Source organism: Gopherus flavomarginatus, chromosome 12 (assembly GCF_025201925.1).
Source record: "Gopherus flavomarginatus isolate rGopFla2 chromosome 12, rGopFla2.mat.asm, whole genome shotgun sequence".
Lineage (NCBI taxonomy): Eukaryota > Metazoa > Chordata > Testudines > Testudinidae > Gopherus > Gopherus flavomarginatus.
Window position 1 is genome coordinate 43,171,496 of NC_066628.1, and position 14,689 is coordinate 43,186,184.

Sequence of the window (14,689 nt, forward strand, 5' to 3'; positions counted from 1 at the left end):
GGAGCTTAGGCTCTCAAGCATAGGGGGTCGGGTGATCTTGAGAGCCTGAGCACCAGCCACACATTGCTATTTTGCGTATACGAGTCTGTTAATCTGTGCTGGGACACTTGCTGCCAGCTGCAGTGTTAGACATCCCCGTGAGGGCTCACTGTGAATGCAAGGATCTGAGCATGGAGTTCTTAGTGCAGGAGTGGGGCCTAATAGGCAGCTTGGTTGTATATATGTGAACCATCCCGTGTATATTGGCTTGATGTGCATGTTTCCTTCTGGCAATATTAGTATCCTTCATTAAATTAAACTTCAGATTAGGCCTGAAGTAGTCTCCCATCCCCCATCAGAAAAGGATGTATTTTCAGGCTTTTGTTAAACTGGTTCCACAGTTTCAGAAGAAGCTAGTTCTGCTAATTACTTTAGGCTTTTCACAAAAGGATTGAGGCGAATGAATTTCTTTTCTTTCTTTTGAATTAGAATAATTTTTAATTTATAAGAGTCATCCTCTATTATGAAAACAAGGACAGATTCAGGCAGCATCTGGAGCATGCAACTTTCAGACAGTGAATGGGTTTGCATGGCAAACAGACATCAGTATAGTCCAGCTTCAGTGATATACTCCATTATAAACTCCATTTGTAGTGTGTTAAGAGCTCTTAGAAGTTTTGGGTTTCCATTCATTCTTTTCCCTGAATGAGGCTTTGGAAGCTTTAATGGACTGAGGGGAAAAAAACCAATAGAAAGGATGTCATGGTTTGAGTAAAACATACATGAATTTAGAAATAAACAAACAACAAAAAACTGGAAAAGATGGTGAAGTAAGAGGGGAAAGAGAGAAATTTCTGAATAACCAGAATTCCCTGCATGATTCCCTGAACCAGAACCCTCCATTGTGTGAATCCTTGAAATCTTTCAGAATTCCCAATGGCCTTGATTCAATACATCTAGTGAACTGGCCAATGGACTGGACTCTGTAGATGTGGGTTGTATTCCTGCCTCTGGCATGAATCTGCTGTGTGACCTCAGGCAAGTCACTTCCCTTTTCTGTACTTCTGTTTCACTCCCACCCTTTGTCTGGCTTGTCTGCATAGACAGTCTGCCCCAAAGGGTTTACAGCCTCTTATGGTGTGGGTACCATGCCTAGAACAATGGGGCCCAGATCTTGGTTGGGCCTCTAGGTGTTACTATAGGGACTTTAGCATGTAAATCTAAAGCATTTAATGCTTTGTTTAATTGGGGTCTATAGCAAAGAACTAGAGTTAAAAATACTGTAGTGGCTGTTTCAGTGGTAATAGCAGCAAGACTTCACAACTGTTTTAAAATGGCCTCAGTTAACTGGGGGGCGGGTGGGGGACTGACAGCAGGTTTCAGAATGTGGCAGCGTACAGGTGCAATAATTGTGTACTGGATCAGTCTTTTCTTGTTCAACTTCTTAATTCTTATTGCTGTTTTCAACTTCCTTTGGGCCACATTCTGCCATATGATACACTTCAGCATGGTGTGTATGTGTCTAAGGACAGAATTTGGTCTGATGACTGGAATTTTATAGATCAGTTGCTACTATTGTCTGGGCTTGAGTCATCCAATGCAAACTCACAGAAACAGGGTTTTTTTAAATGTTTTTGTTTTCATTTCTTGATTTTGGCCCATTATTCGCTAGCGTGCAACTGTGGTGAGACATTGTGAAAAAGGAAGTTGCACAACTTCAAAAAACTATAGTGAATTCAAGATGAAAACTTCTGTAATGTTTTGATCCCTTTTTGTATTGTTGCTTTTCTCCTGCTGCTCGCATTTCTCACAATGAAATGGAAGAACACAATACATTAAGTGTCCTAAGCATATTTCTTTTGATTTGTGAGACAAGGTGGGTGAGTTAATGTATTTTATTGGACCAGCTTCTGCTGGTGAGATAGACAAGCTTTTGACCCAAACAGAGCTCTTCTTCCGATCCAGAACTCCCCCAGGCCACAGCAAAATGCCAGGTGGAACAGATTGTTTAGTATAAGTAGTTAGCACATATTGTAAGGGACCATTCAAGGTAGTGTGGCCCATTCACACCTTGGCAGCCATAGGACAAAAAGAGGGGGTTAGTGGGTTATAGATTGTTGTAATAAGCCATACATCCATAAATCTTTTGCTTTATATCCTACTGGCAATTTTTAAAATGATACAGAATAGTGTTGCATAACATTCACAATGGAAAGTTTTTGTTTCATCTTATTCTCAAATAAATCTAAAATGAATGTGTAACGTGCCACTTGAGGTTCTATTCGGGTCTTGATCCTGCAGAGCCTTGCTCCTCTAAAGGGTCCAATTGATTTCAGTAGAGCTACTAATGCCACCCCTAGCCCTGATCCATCAAACATGCACTTGACTTCAATGGAACTATTCCCATGGAAGTTCAGCATGTGTGTACATATTGTAAGGCTAGGGCCATAGTAGCCAATTAATTTTACCAAGTTTTCCTGATCAGCACGGGGAACCTGAAACTCACCTGTAAACATTCCTTTGTCCTTCCTTGTTTCAAATGTTTCCCTTTAAGAATGTAATAGTTTTCAGATGAATGACTGATGAGATATGCCATGACATGACACAAGCAGGGTAAATTGAAATCCTTCCACCTAAGCCTCCTACCCAATCTAGGAGAGCTGTTCCTTGACTTGTCCCTTCTTACCACTATTCTGTTTACGAGATGATCTTCATTTTCCCCAGCCTCTGGAGTCTGAACACACTCCACAGTCATGGGCTGCTTCTAAATCCATTGGTGTTCTGTGATTTGTTTGGGAACATAAATAAATGAATATAATCAGAAACCAGGGTAAAAAAAATGGAAAAGAGATTTCTGAAAAGGCAATTGCTTCCACTAAAAGAAGAAACAGGTATCACTGTCTTTGGCAATTACAGAGTGGCCTGTGGCTGGATTCGGCTGGCTAAGCCACTGTACCATTCTGTGGGGTGTCAGTAGCCATCCAGTACTTGCTCCATTGCACTCTGCCCTGTGATCTAAAGATCTTTTCCCTGGACCTCAGTGCAAAGTTTCAGTTCTTGCCACTCTCCACACTAATGCATGAGAGATCCAGGCTTTTAAATTTTATTTTTAAAGCCAAATCTAAATGCTCAGGCAGCCAAAGCAGCTGCACATTTTAACATTTTTATTTAAAATATTTTCAGATCAAGTGAGAAGCACCGATGGAGATTTACAAATAAAATTGACAAGGGAGTTTTTGAAAGTTTCATCAAAACAAATTGTAAAAAGTGTTCCTTTCATAAGGTGCATCTGAAGAAGTGGTTTTTTACCCATAAAAGCTTATGCCCAAATAAATCTGTTAGTCTTTAAGGTGCCACTGGACTCCTTGTTGTCCTTTCATAAGAGTGGTAGACTGTAAAAACTGCCTAAAATGTAGTCTCGACATGAAAGCATTTCCCTCCAAACCTGCCAGCTTTAGGAGCCTAGACCATGATGAAAGTGTGTGTGTGACGGGAGGGGAGGTAAGGTTGTTCTGTTTGGTCCCTGCACTCCGAACTCGAATGATGATGGCCCATTAACAAATGAATCCGTTCACCAAGGTCAGGCAGGCTGAGTGAATTTGGCGCCTGCTTTGCTAACTTGTCCTGCTAGCTTTGCAAGGCTGAACCAAACACTCCCCACAAAAGCCTGTTCGGCGTCTCCCCCACAGGGTGGGAGACGCCCACACACAGACCTGTTCTCAGGCTAACTCACACAGTGCGAGATGCCCCATCTGGGATTAATTTACTGTGGTTCAGTGTCGCTCTCTCCGGAGAGGGGGTTTTGCTGAGTGTTTGAAATCTCCTTTGATCCTGGACTGAAAGCTCCCCACGGACTCGCCCTGCCCAGCCTGGGAGCTGCCCCCAGGCTCCGAACTGTTGCCTTGAGTTTGAGCAGTGAATTACCTCCCCCGCCCCTCCTTTTTGGAATCTTCATACACCCAGCATTGTGATGTCACGGCACTGATACCGAGCGGATACAATGAAACCCCGGCTCTCCTAGCAACCGCCAGCGGGGGCGTGGCTTCGGTGCTGCCTAACTGTTGCCTAAGGTGGGGAGAGAGAAGACTGGCGAGTGCTGCTGCGGCTGAGCCAGGAGCGGGTGTTCCCTGCTGGCCGGGGCTCTCAGGGCGACGGCTGCTTCTCCCGGCCCCTTCCCCCCGGCTGGAAGTGGGGCGCGAATCCCGCCAGGTAAGCCGGGGGGCGAGAGGAAGAAAGGGGCTCCGGGAAGGGCAGAGAGCGCGACAGGGGCCAGAGAGAAGGTTGTTGCAGTCAGTCACCTCCCTCCGGAGGGACACCAAGGCGGAAGTTTGGCGAGTGACACGCCGAAAGTTGTGTCTCTCCCTGTGCCTGGAGTCGGGGGGTATCTGCTCCGGGGTAAGGCTGCCTAAGCGGAGCTTTCTTGTTCAGAGAGAACAACAGCTCAGAGAGACCGAGAAGACTTGGGCTGGTTCCCCAAGGCACTGAGAGAGCAGGAGCTGGGCTTTCATTCACCTGCCTCCTCTTCATTCCGTCCGTCCCCTTCCCCGCTTGCCAGGCTGGCAGCCCTCCCCCCCGGGCTGTGGAGAAGAGTTTGCTCCCTTCAGCGCAGAGGGGAGTGCACTTACCTGTTCTTAGGAGTCTGGGGCTTGCAAGCGAAATTCGAGAGGGGGTTGAGCTCTGTCAGGACTGGTCAGTTTGCTGCTGTGTGGCTAGTGATAAATACACCAATGAGCATGTTGCAGCCTGGAAGTAGATTATGTAATTTCTACAGATTTTTATTTTTGGTCTACACAGGATCACTGCTTCTTACTATTTTTGCAACGGGCAAGCAGCTCTCTGTTCCATGCTTTTTCTGATTGCTGTTATTTGTTTTGTTGCTTGTATCGTGTCTTTTGAAGTGGTAGTAATCCAGGCAATAAAATTTTAAAATGTAAACTGTTAGCCTGCTTAGATACATACTTTTCTTGTTCCCCTCCCCGCCACTGCTTTAAATATGTGAATTTGGAAAGTGTAATAATAATCACACCCATATAACCCACCCCAGTAATAGAGGGTGACCTTAACTTATGATGAGCAGATAGCAAGTGTGAAAAATCAGGACAGGAGGTGGGGGGTGTGATAGGAGCCCGTATTTTAAAAAAGCCCCAAATATCAGAACTGTCGCTATAAAATCAGGACATCTGGTCACCCTACCTTAGCTAATATAAATGTTTCAGTAGGCTACTACTGCTGCAGTCCAAGAATACTTTAAACTGGGAAAATCATAAAGCAGTAGAGCGTTCTGTCAGCATTCAAAAATGATAAACTGGGGGCAGCAATGAAGGCATGTGCCTGGGTTTCGCATTGCTAGACAGTCAATATCAGTATCGCACAGCGCCCCAAAACATAATGTGAATCTCTGTCATTTTGGGGTATGGGCTGCTGAGTCTGAGGTTTAAAGCTGAAAAAGTCATTGTGTATATTTAGAATCAAGGCCACAGACTTGGATCAGAATTGTAGCCTGAATTTCAGGGATGTATCACAGGCATCTCCTGTTATTGGCAAACCAATGGGATTTCCATATAACTTCTTTTTAAAACTGTTTTATTAGCACAATCATAGCCATGGTTGTATTTACCTTCTATAAGTGGGCTGGTGAAGTAGACACTGTCTTCTCTGCATAGCTTCTGAAAGAAGTAGTAGTTGTAATTACACCTACAGAGAGGTCGACTGCTGCTGCTCCCCTGTCAACTCTGTTTGCACCTCTCGGGGTGCTGGAGTACAAGAGTCAACAGGAGAGAGCTCAGGGGTCAATTTATTGCATCTAGACTGGATGTGATAAATCGATCCCTGCTGGATCCATTGCTGCCCGCCGGATCAGCAGACAGTGTAGACATACCCAGAGAGTTTACTCCCTCCTTAAAGAGGTATCAGAGTTTAGATGGGACTCTTTGATCTCTAATGTGAGGTAAACTAGGTTTGTCTACACAGGACACTCAAGGGAAATTAATCCAAATCAACTAAAAGGGTGCATTTAAACTGATTTAGTTAAACCAGATTAAATCCCTGTCTGGATGCAGTCTTCTAATGTAGTTTAACTAATCCACTTTAACAGGTCATTCAGATTAACTTTCCTGAGGGTCCATGTGTAGATACGCCCAAGCTATAGCCCCAACCAAAAATGCATCCTTAATCTTGCTTGCCCTGCCCTCACCAACATTGGTGAGCAGCCTATTTGTTTCCCAAGGCAAGATTTTCCCCTTGTGCTATGGAAATTGGGGGGATTCTCTCTCACCAAACACTGGATTTGAAACTGTTCATCTTCCCCAGATCTGTTTCCTCTTTAGTGAGTGCAGTGTCACATAATCCATCCAGGAGTATACAGCATCTCAGGAGTATACAGCTTCAGTTTCCCTCTTTGCTGGAGTCCGTGGCAGACTTGCTGTATGACCTAGTATAGCAATGGTGTAGAAGAGAATAGGCAACTATTATAAAATGCAAGGTCTTAAGGGCAGGGACTATCTTCTAATTATGGGGGCCTTATCAGAGCCTCTAGTCACTACCATCAATAATAAATAAAAGTGAAGGCTGCATTATGTCAGGCTATGAATGGTGGTAAAGCTCCAGTTAAACAATGTTTGCACAGGGCATGGTAGTATAAATCTACTCTTAATGCATGTGTGAAACTAACAGTTTAGCTGCTGCACCACTGCAGATTTCCAGTGTTGATGTGCTGCATTGGCACAGTTTAACCTCCTGCAAACTGTGTCTTATACTGGAGCAGTGTCTACAATAGGTTTTACAGTAGAGCCGCTATGTTGTTGTAATAACCCTGGTGGTTAAAACCCTATCATAAAGGAGCCCAGTAATCTATGTCCCCAATTCTACATGCCAGGCCACATAGACCACTCCTCCATGATCGTGCATATGACCTAGGCTCGGGTGTAATGGTCCATCTAGATGGAACAGCTTGCAGGATTGGGGCCAAGCTTAAAATAAGCAGGTGTAACAAACATAAGAAGAAAATGGGGAAGAACAACATTCTGACAGCAGCGTCGTTTTGTTGTGTTAGGAACGCGTTTTGCTCTTTTGCAATATTAGGTAGAACGTTGGTGTTTTTAAAATTCTCTTCTGTGTTCTCAGCCCTGCGGTACAGAAGTAGTGACTTGTTTTGTATTGTTGTATGATCTGAAGATAAAATAAATAGTAATCGTAACTTTAAAAAGTAACACCCCCTTTCCCCCCATTACTCTTTCTAAAGGCAGCTCTGCAAGTGTTCACACAAACTGTGGTGTAACAAGAAAGGTAAAGATTCTGCTTGTAAGAGGCTAAAATAGCTGTATTCTGTGATAGAATGCCTAGAAGGGCTTATTAGTTGCATAACTGTCTTATATTGAATGCTACTTTGAGCTTTAGAATTCTGCTGTAGTTGTGTTCCTTTGTGTGCAAAAAAAACCCCTACTACAACAACAAAATACCCCAACAAAGGCATATTTACACCTTACTAAAGAAAGTTGGGGGAGGGATAGCTCAGTGGTTTGAGCATTGGCCTGCTAAATCCAGGTTTGTAAGTTCAATCCTTGAGGGGGCCACTTAGGGATCTGGGGCAAAAATCAGTACTTGGTCCTGCTAGTGAAGGCAGGGGGCTGGACTCAATGACCCTTCGAGGTCCCTTCCAGTTTTAGGAGATTGGTCTGTGATCTCCACTTATAATAATTGGAGATACATCAGAAAAGAATAACTGCTTCCCACACAGACACTCACCCTCTTCTCCACACAGCTTGGGCTCTCAGCTGCCTTTGAGAGCTGGCTTTCCCAAGGGCACAAATTCATTGCAGTTGCTCTCTGACCAATATTTGTTTGCAGAAAACACATGTGTACAGTGAACCCTCATGTAGGTCTTGGGTACATTGCCCTCTGCATGCAGACTGTTGACTCATTGGATCAGTTTGGGGGAAACACCAAATGGTATTTTCAGGCACATGAGTAGCTGAACTGGTCTTGCTGGCTCAAATTCCATATTGTAATTGATTCTTACACTGCTTTCTATGTTTTCAGCTTAATAAAAAGCTGTAGTGTCTTAACGTGATTAAACTGAAACCTAAATAGCTAACATATGAGTTGAGCCCCCTTAGTGTATTTTTCTTCTTGGGAGTATATGTTACAGGCTTTGTTGTGAATGAAAGTTCTAGTTAAGGCTTCGTTCAGGCTTCCACTAAAAATGAATCCCCTCTTTTCACTGGCTTGTAACCAGTAGAGTTCTGGATCTCTTTGACTCTTACTTGCTGTGTGACATTAAGCTTGCGTTGGCACAGCCTGGCCGACAGAAGGGTTTTTTTTTGCCAGTGTAGGAACACAACTTTCCTGAACATTAGTTCAGCTGACAGAAAGCCTCTTTTGTCAACAAAGGTGCATCTATATGGAGTTTTTGTCAGAATAGCTGTGTCGCTAGAGGTGTAGTTTTTTCACAGCACTAGCTGTGCTGTCTTACGTATAGACCATATCTAAATCACTTAATCGCTTCTGAAAATTCTTACCCTGAGTCCCATTTTCAAAAGTGACTTGGCACTTAGAAGTGCCCCTGAGACTTACGTGCCCAACTCCCATAGGCCAAGTCACTTTTGAACATGGAAATCAGGTGCTTGAAAATGTAACCCAGTGAATCTCAAGCTTTTTTTTACTGGTGACCCCTTTCACATCGCAAGCCTCTGAATGCGAACCCCTTAATAAATTAAACATCCTTTTTAATATATTTAACACTATTATAAATGCTGGAGGCAAGTGGGGTTTGGGGTGGAGGTTGACCATTTGCAACCCCCCACCCGAGGGGTCCCGACCTCAGTTTGAGAACCACTGATGTAACCCTTAACCTTTCTGTGCCTCTGTTTTCCCTTCTGTATCCTTATCCCCCTTTCTAAAGTGTATTCAGACTTCCTGATGAGAAGAGCTATAAATGAGTATTAGAATGAGAGATTTCTAATCAGTGCTGGAACTTCCCAGCCTTGGGCTTAGCCCAGAAGTTTATTTTATTTTGCAGTTTTCAGGAAATTTGACTTAATCTGCTCTGGATTTACCAGAGGGGGAAGGGGGGCTTTTTGGTGGTGGTGGTGTGTTTTTGTCTTCCAGATCAAAAAAATAAAAATCTTTTTGGGTACAATAAATGGAAAAATCACGCCTGGACCCGGCCAGCTGTGAAGAATTTTGCAGAACCTAACAAAAATGACCCTGCCCTCTGTGGCAGAGGGAGTTGGAAGAACTTCCCATTCTCTGTTGCCCAGGCACTGGATAGTGATAGGATAATTTTTTAAAATATCTTTTGCTCTTTGTTCAGCTCCAACAGTACCCTTTCCTTCTGAATTCACTTTCAAAGGCAAGGAACACGTTACTTCCTACTTAAATATGATTTCCCCACAGTTCTTGTGCAATCCCTTATTTCACAGTACACGGCTTTTGATTTCCGTTTTCCATGTCCGTCCATCCATCCCCTTTTCCAACACTATGCCAATGAACGTCTTTCCCTCCTGCCGGACAAAGCACATCACTGATGCAGTCGAACTGATTTCCTTCATTCTAGGGAATTTTTGGCTGCTTCTTGCACCCAGATTTTTCCCCCCCACAGCCACTCAAATTTGCAATAAGACTGCTAGAGTAGCTTTATCCATATGCCTAGTGCACCCCCAGCAAGACTTCTCTCTCAGTTACTGTGTATCCAAGTCTTTGCCCTTGAGGCTTCTCAAGGAAAAGAAATGCTACAGTTTGTGTGTGCCTGAGCTCAGCGATCTTCTGAGCAGAAAATGCTAGTTAGAATGAACATCTTGTACTTTATACACTAGAGTTAGTTGCAGAATTGGATTGAGAAGCCATTTGTGAATAGAGAGAGAAAATACCGTAAGTGCTTCTCTCCAACACACCTGTCTGCTTCATTGCATGGTGTAACATTGCACTCGGGAAGCAGTAATATCATTTCAGAGCAGATTTTTAGCTGAACGGTATCTTAGGGCTTGTCTGTATTATGGAATGAGCATGTGTTAACTAGCACAAAATGAATCATGACTTAGCTTTGGTGTGCATCAGGATTGTTGTGGCTAATGTGACAGCTGGCTGGGGTTAGCTAGATGGAGCCCTGGGCACAGCGGTGTTTGCAGTCTCCTCACCAAGATGACACCGTGGTGAAATTGCTTACGGTACAATGGTGATAAATGCTCATGCACCATTGCAAGGAAAGGGTACAAATGTTTATTTAGTCAAGGCTCAGAGAGAAGAAAAGTCGGAGGAAGTGATCCCCAAATGAGAGATTGACAGACATGCCTCTCTCCCACATCCCCATCCTCAAGCTGCTCTTGGGCTGTACAGAGGAAGGAGATTGCTGTGACTTAAAGCAAAGATTACTCATGAGTGTTAATTATGCCAAGTTTACCATGTGGTGCTAAGAACTTATTTTTGGCAAGTGCCATATGTAAACTGACTGTATTTAAGTGTTACCCAGGCTTTATAAAGCAGAGACACTCTCTTAGCATGTACCCTGCAGCTGGGACACAGCTCACCCTAACTTGCTTTTCAGCACGTGCTTAACACTTCTATCTTGAGGGCGAGACCTTCAGTGAAGAGCCATGAGGATTGCTGTTCCCTCTGCAGATGAATGTGGAGGCAGGTTGGAGCACCCTCCCCCTCCTGACTCCAAGATAAGCCAACAAAGAGGGTTATCGGCCATAAACTTGTAATGCTGAAAGAGGGCTGTGACTCTGTTTTTGCTCAGGTCAGCAATCTAGAAGCTTGCATGATGAGAAGAGTTTCACATTGTGTAAACACGGTGAACCGTTATCTAAAATGTCAATATTAATTGGGCTCCTCCATCTCCTGCTAACAATGGTCACCTTAATCTTAAAGTGACATTTGTAACACTTTGCTGCTGTTGTTTTTTTTTTTAAATAAGCTATATAAGTCAGGATGGAAAATGTCTTGCATTTCAAAAGAAAAGACGTGCTGTGCAGTGCTGGAAAGAGAATGAGTCAGGCACTTAGGTTTTCTGCCACTGGTTCTGTCTGCACTGTGGAAACTGGGAGAAAATATTCCACAGTTGCTAATGCTGGGGTGCTGACCTTCACAAACCCAGCCTGTTCTCCCTTCCCAGAGACATGCCCTATCTACAGCTTAGAGCATTATTGCTTGTGTTGCATTCAACCAATAGTGGCAGCTAAGTGAGTCTGGCAATCAATGCTATCTTTTAATCTCTACAAGGAAGGCAACTTTTTTAGCTGCTCCAATTAGTTCTCTGCTAAAATCACTAATGTCAGAACTTCCCTGAAAAACAATGCACATTGAAAAGCAGGGCTTCAAACTGGACCCTGATATTAAAAGTCTGGCACTTCTGTTACCACCAATTACAGTGACAGGTGGTGTAGTGCAAACAGTTCTGACTCCTGCAATTCCTGGGCTGGCTCCAGTCTGCAAACCATTTTCAGGCATAGTAATCATAGAACTGGAAGGGAGCTCGAGAGGTCATCTAGTCCAGTCCCCTGCACCTGTGGCAGGACTAATTATCTAGACCATCCCTGACAGGTGTTTGTCCAACCTGCTCTTAAGTCTCCAGTAATGGAGATTCCACCACCTCCCTAGGCAATTTGTTCCAGTGCTTAAGCACTCTGACAGGAAGTTTTTCCTTATGTTCAACTTAAATCTCCGTTGCTGCAATTTAAACCCATTGCTTCTTGTTCTGTCCTCAGAGGTTAAGAACAACAATTTTTCTTCCTCCTAATTGTACCAACCTTTTTACATACTTGAAAACTGTTGTCATGTCCCCTCTCAGTCTTCTCTTCTCCAGACTAAACAAACCCCATTTTTTTCCAATCTTCCCTCATAGGTCATGTTTTCTAGACCTTTAATCATTTTTATTGCTCTTCTCTGGACTCTCTCCAATTTGTTCACATCCTTCCTGAAATGTGGTGCCCAGAACTGGACAAAATACTCCAGTTGAGGCCTAATCAAAGTGGAAGTATTACTTCTCGTGTCTTTCTTACAACACTGCTGCTAATACAGCCCAGAATGATGTTCACTTTTTTGCAACAGTGTTACACTGTTGACTCATTTAGCTTGTGGTCCACTATGACCCCCAGATTCCTTTCCACAGTACTCCTTTCTAGGCAGTTATTTCCAATTTTGTATGTGTGCAACTGATTGTTCCTTCCTAAATGGAGTACTTTGCATTTGCCTTTATTTAATTTCTTCCTATTTACTTCAGACCGTTTGTCCAGATCATTTTTAATTTTAATCCTACCTTCCAAAGCACTTGCAACCCCTCCCAGCTTGGTATCTTCACAAACTATAACTGTACTATCTATGCTACTATCTAAATCATTGTTGAAGATATTGAACAGACCCAGGACGAATCCCCGCAGGACCCAACTCATTATGCCCTTCCAGCATGACTGTGAACCACTGATAACTACTCGCTGGAAATGGTTTTCCAACCAGTTTTGCACCCACCTTATAGTAGCTCCATCTAGATTGTATTTCCCTAGTTTGTTTATGAGAAGGTCATGCGAGACCATCTCAAGAGCTTTACTAAAGTCAAAATACACCACGTCTACCGCTTCCCCCATCCACAAGACTTGTTACCCTGTCAAAGAAAGCTCTGAGGTTGCTTTAACACTAATTTGTTTTTGACAAATCCAAGCTGACTGTTACTTATCACCTTATTATTTTCTAGGTCTTTGCAAATTGATTGCTTAATTATTTTCATTAGCACTGGAAACTGAGGGTTAGTTTACACTTGCTTAAAAAAGAGCACAAAGCAACTGTTGAAAAGCCCTGGCTTTGCCTTGTGCTCACATAGTTAAGTGTGAAGGGCACAGAAGTAGAAGTTTTGTGTTTTAGGCCTGGTCTACACTACGCGTTTAAACCAAATTTAGCAGCGTTAAACTGAATTAACCCTGCACCCGTCCATACAACGAAGCCCTTTATATCGATAGAAAGGGCTCTTTAAACCAATTTCTGTACTCCTCCCCGATGAGGGGAGTAGCGCTGAAATTGGTATTGCTGTGTCAGATTAGGGTTAGTGTGGTCGCAGTTTGACGGTATTGGCCTCCGGGCGGTGTCCCACAGTGCACCATTGTGACTGCTCTGGAAAGTAATCTGAACTCAGATGCACTGGCCAGGTTAACAGGAAAAGCCCCACGAACTTCTGAATTTCATTTCCTGGTTGCCCAGCGTGGAGCTCTGATCAGCACAGGTAGCAATGCAGTCCCAAATCCAAAATGAGCACCAGCACGGACCATACGGGAGATACTGGATCTGATCGCTGTATGGGGAGACAAATCTGTTCTATCAGAGCTCCGTTACAGAAGACGAAATGACAAAGCATTTGAAAAAATCTCCAGGCTATGATAGACAGAGGCCACAGCAGGGACTCAGCACAGTGCTGCGTGACAAGCATAATGGAAAGCCAAAGAATCAAATGGACGCTCAGGGAGGGGGGACTGAGGACTCCAGCTATCCCGCAGTCTCCGAAAAGCATTTACATTCTTGGCTGAGCTCCCAATGCCTGAAGGGTCAAAAGCATTGTCTGGGGTGGTTCAGGGTATATCTCGTCAGTTTACTCCCCCTCCCCCCATGAAAAAAAAGGGGAAAAAATCGTTTCTCGCCATTTTTCAATGTCACCGTATGTCTATTGCATGTTGCTGGCAGACGTGGTGCTGCGGCGCTGAACAGCAGCATCCCCTCCCCTTCCTTTCCTGATGGCAGACAGTACAAAATGGTGGAAAACCGTCCTCCTCATCCTGTGAGTGCTCCTGGCTGGCCTCAGTGAGGTCGGCTGGGGGCGCCTGGGCAACGATGGGAATGACTCCTGGTCATTCCTGGTAGACGGTGCAAAAGGATTGAAAACTGTCCTCATCATAGCAGCTGGAGTCTGAGCTCCATCAGCCACCCCCCGCCCTTTTATATCTAAAGAAAAGATTCTGTACTCCCTGGACTATCATAGCAGTGGGAAGCTGTGCTCCTCTTCTCCGCCCCCATTTAATGTGCTACCTGCACTATCATAGCAGCTGGAGGCTGCCTCCCCCTCATTTTATCTCACTAAAAAGTCAGTGTTTCTTGTTCCTGCATTCCTTATTACTTCATCACACAAATGGAGGGACACTGCCACGGTAGCCCAGGAGGGTTAGGGGAGGAGGGAAGCAACGGTGGGGTTGCTGCAGGGGCACCCCCTAGAATGGCATGCAGCTCATCATTTCTGCGGGATCTCTGGGGCTCTGACACGGAGTGGCTGTGCTCTCTGGCTCTCTAGTACATTTGCCCCATATTCTAGGCAGGACTGACTCTATTTTTAGACAAAACATAAAGAAGGGAATGACCCGGGGAGTCATTCCCATTTTTGTCCGTGCGTCCCCGGTCAACCTCAGCGAGGTCAGCCAGGAGCACCCATGACAGCAGCAGACAGTACAAAAGGATTGATAACCGTCATCGCCAATTTCCAAATGCAAGTGGTGCAAAATGATTGATAACCATCATCTCATCACCAATTTACAATGGCAGACGGTGCAATAGAGATGGTAATCGTCTCTGCTACCTTGCAAAGGCAAATGAATGGTGCTGTGTAGCACTGCAGTACTGCCTCCGTCAGCAGCATCTAGTACGCGTACGATGACAGTGACAAAAGGCAAAACATGCTCCATGGTTGCCGTGCTATGGCGTCTGCCCAGGCAATCTAGAGGGAAAAAGGGTGTGAAATGAT

At 44.3% G+C, this 14,689-nt stretch overlaps 1 protein-coding gene across 5 annotated transcripts in view; it reads left to right on the top strand.

The window, feature by feature from the left end:
• The window catches only part of RAB11FIP4 (RAB11 family interacting protein 4), a 215,125-nt gene that overhangs the window by 163,265 nt on the left and 37,171 nt on the right, over positions 1-14,689 (top strand). The window contains exon 1 of one of the 5 annotated variants that reach the window (XM_050920717.1): positions 4,059-4,188. The exons of the other annotated variants lie outside the window; for them this stretch is intronic. The gene's annotated coding sequence lies outside the window, so the exon portion shown is untranslated. Of the gene's footprint in view, positions 1-4,058; positions 4,189-14,689 lie in introns of those variants that run through there. 5 annotated transcript variants of the gene reach the window in all.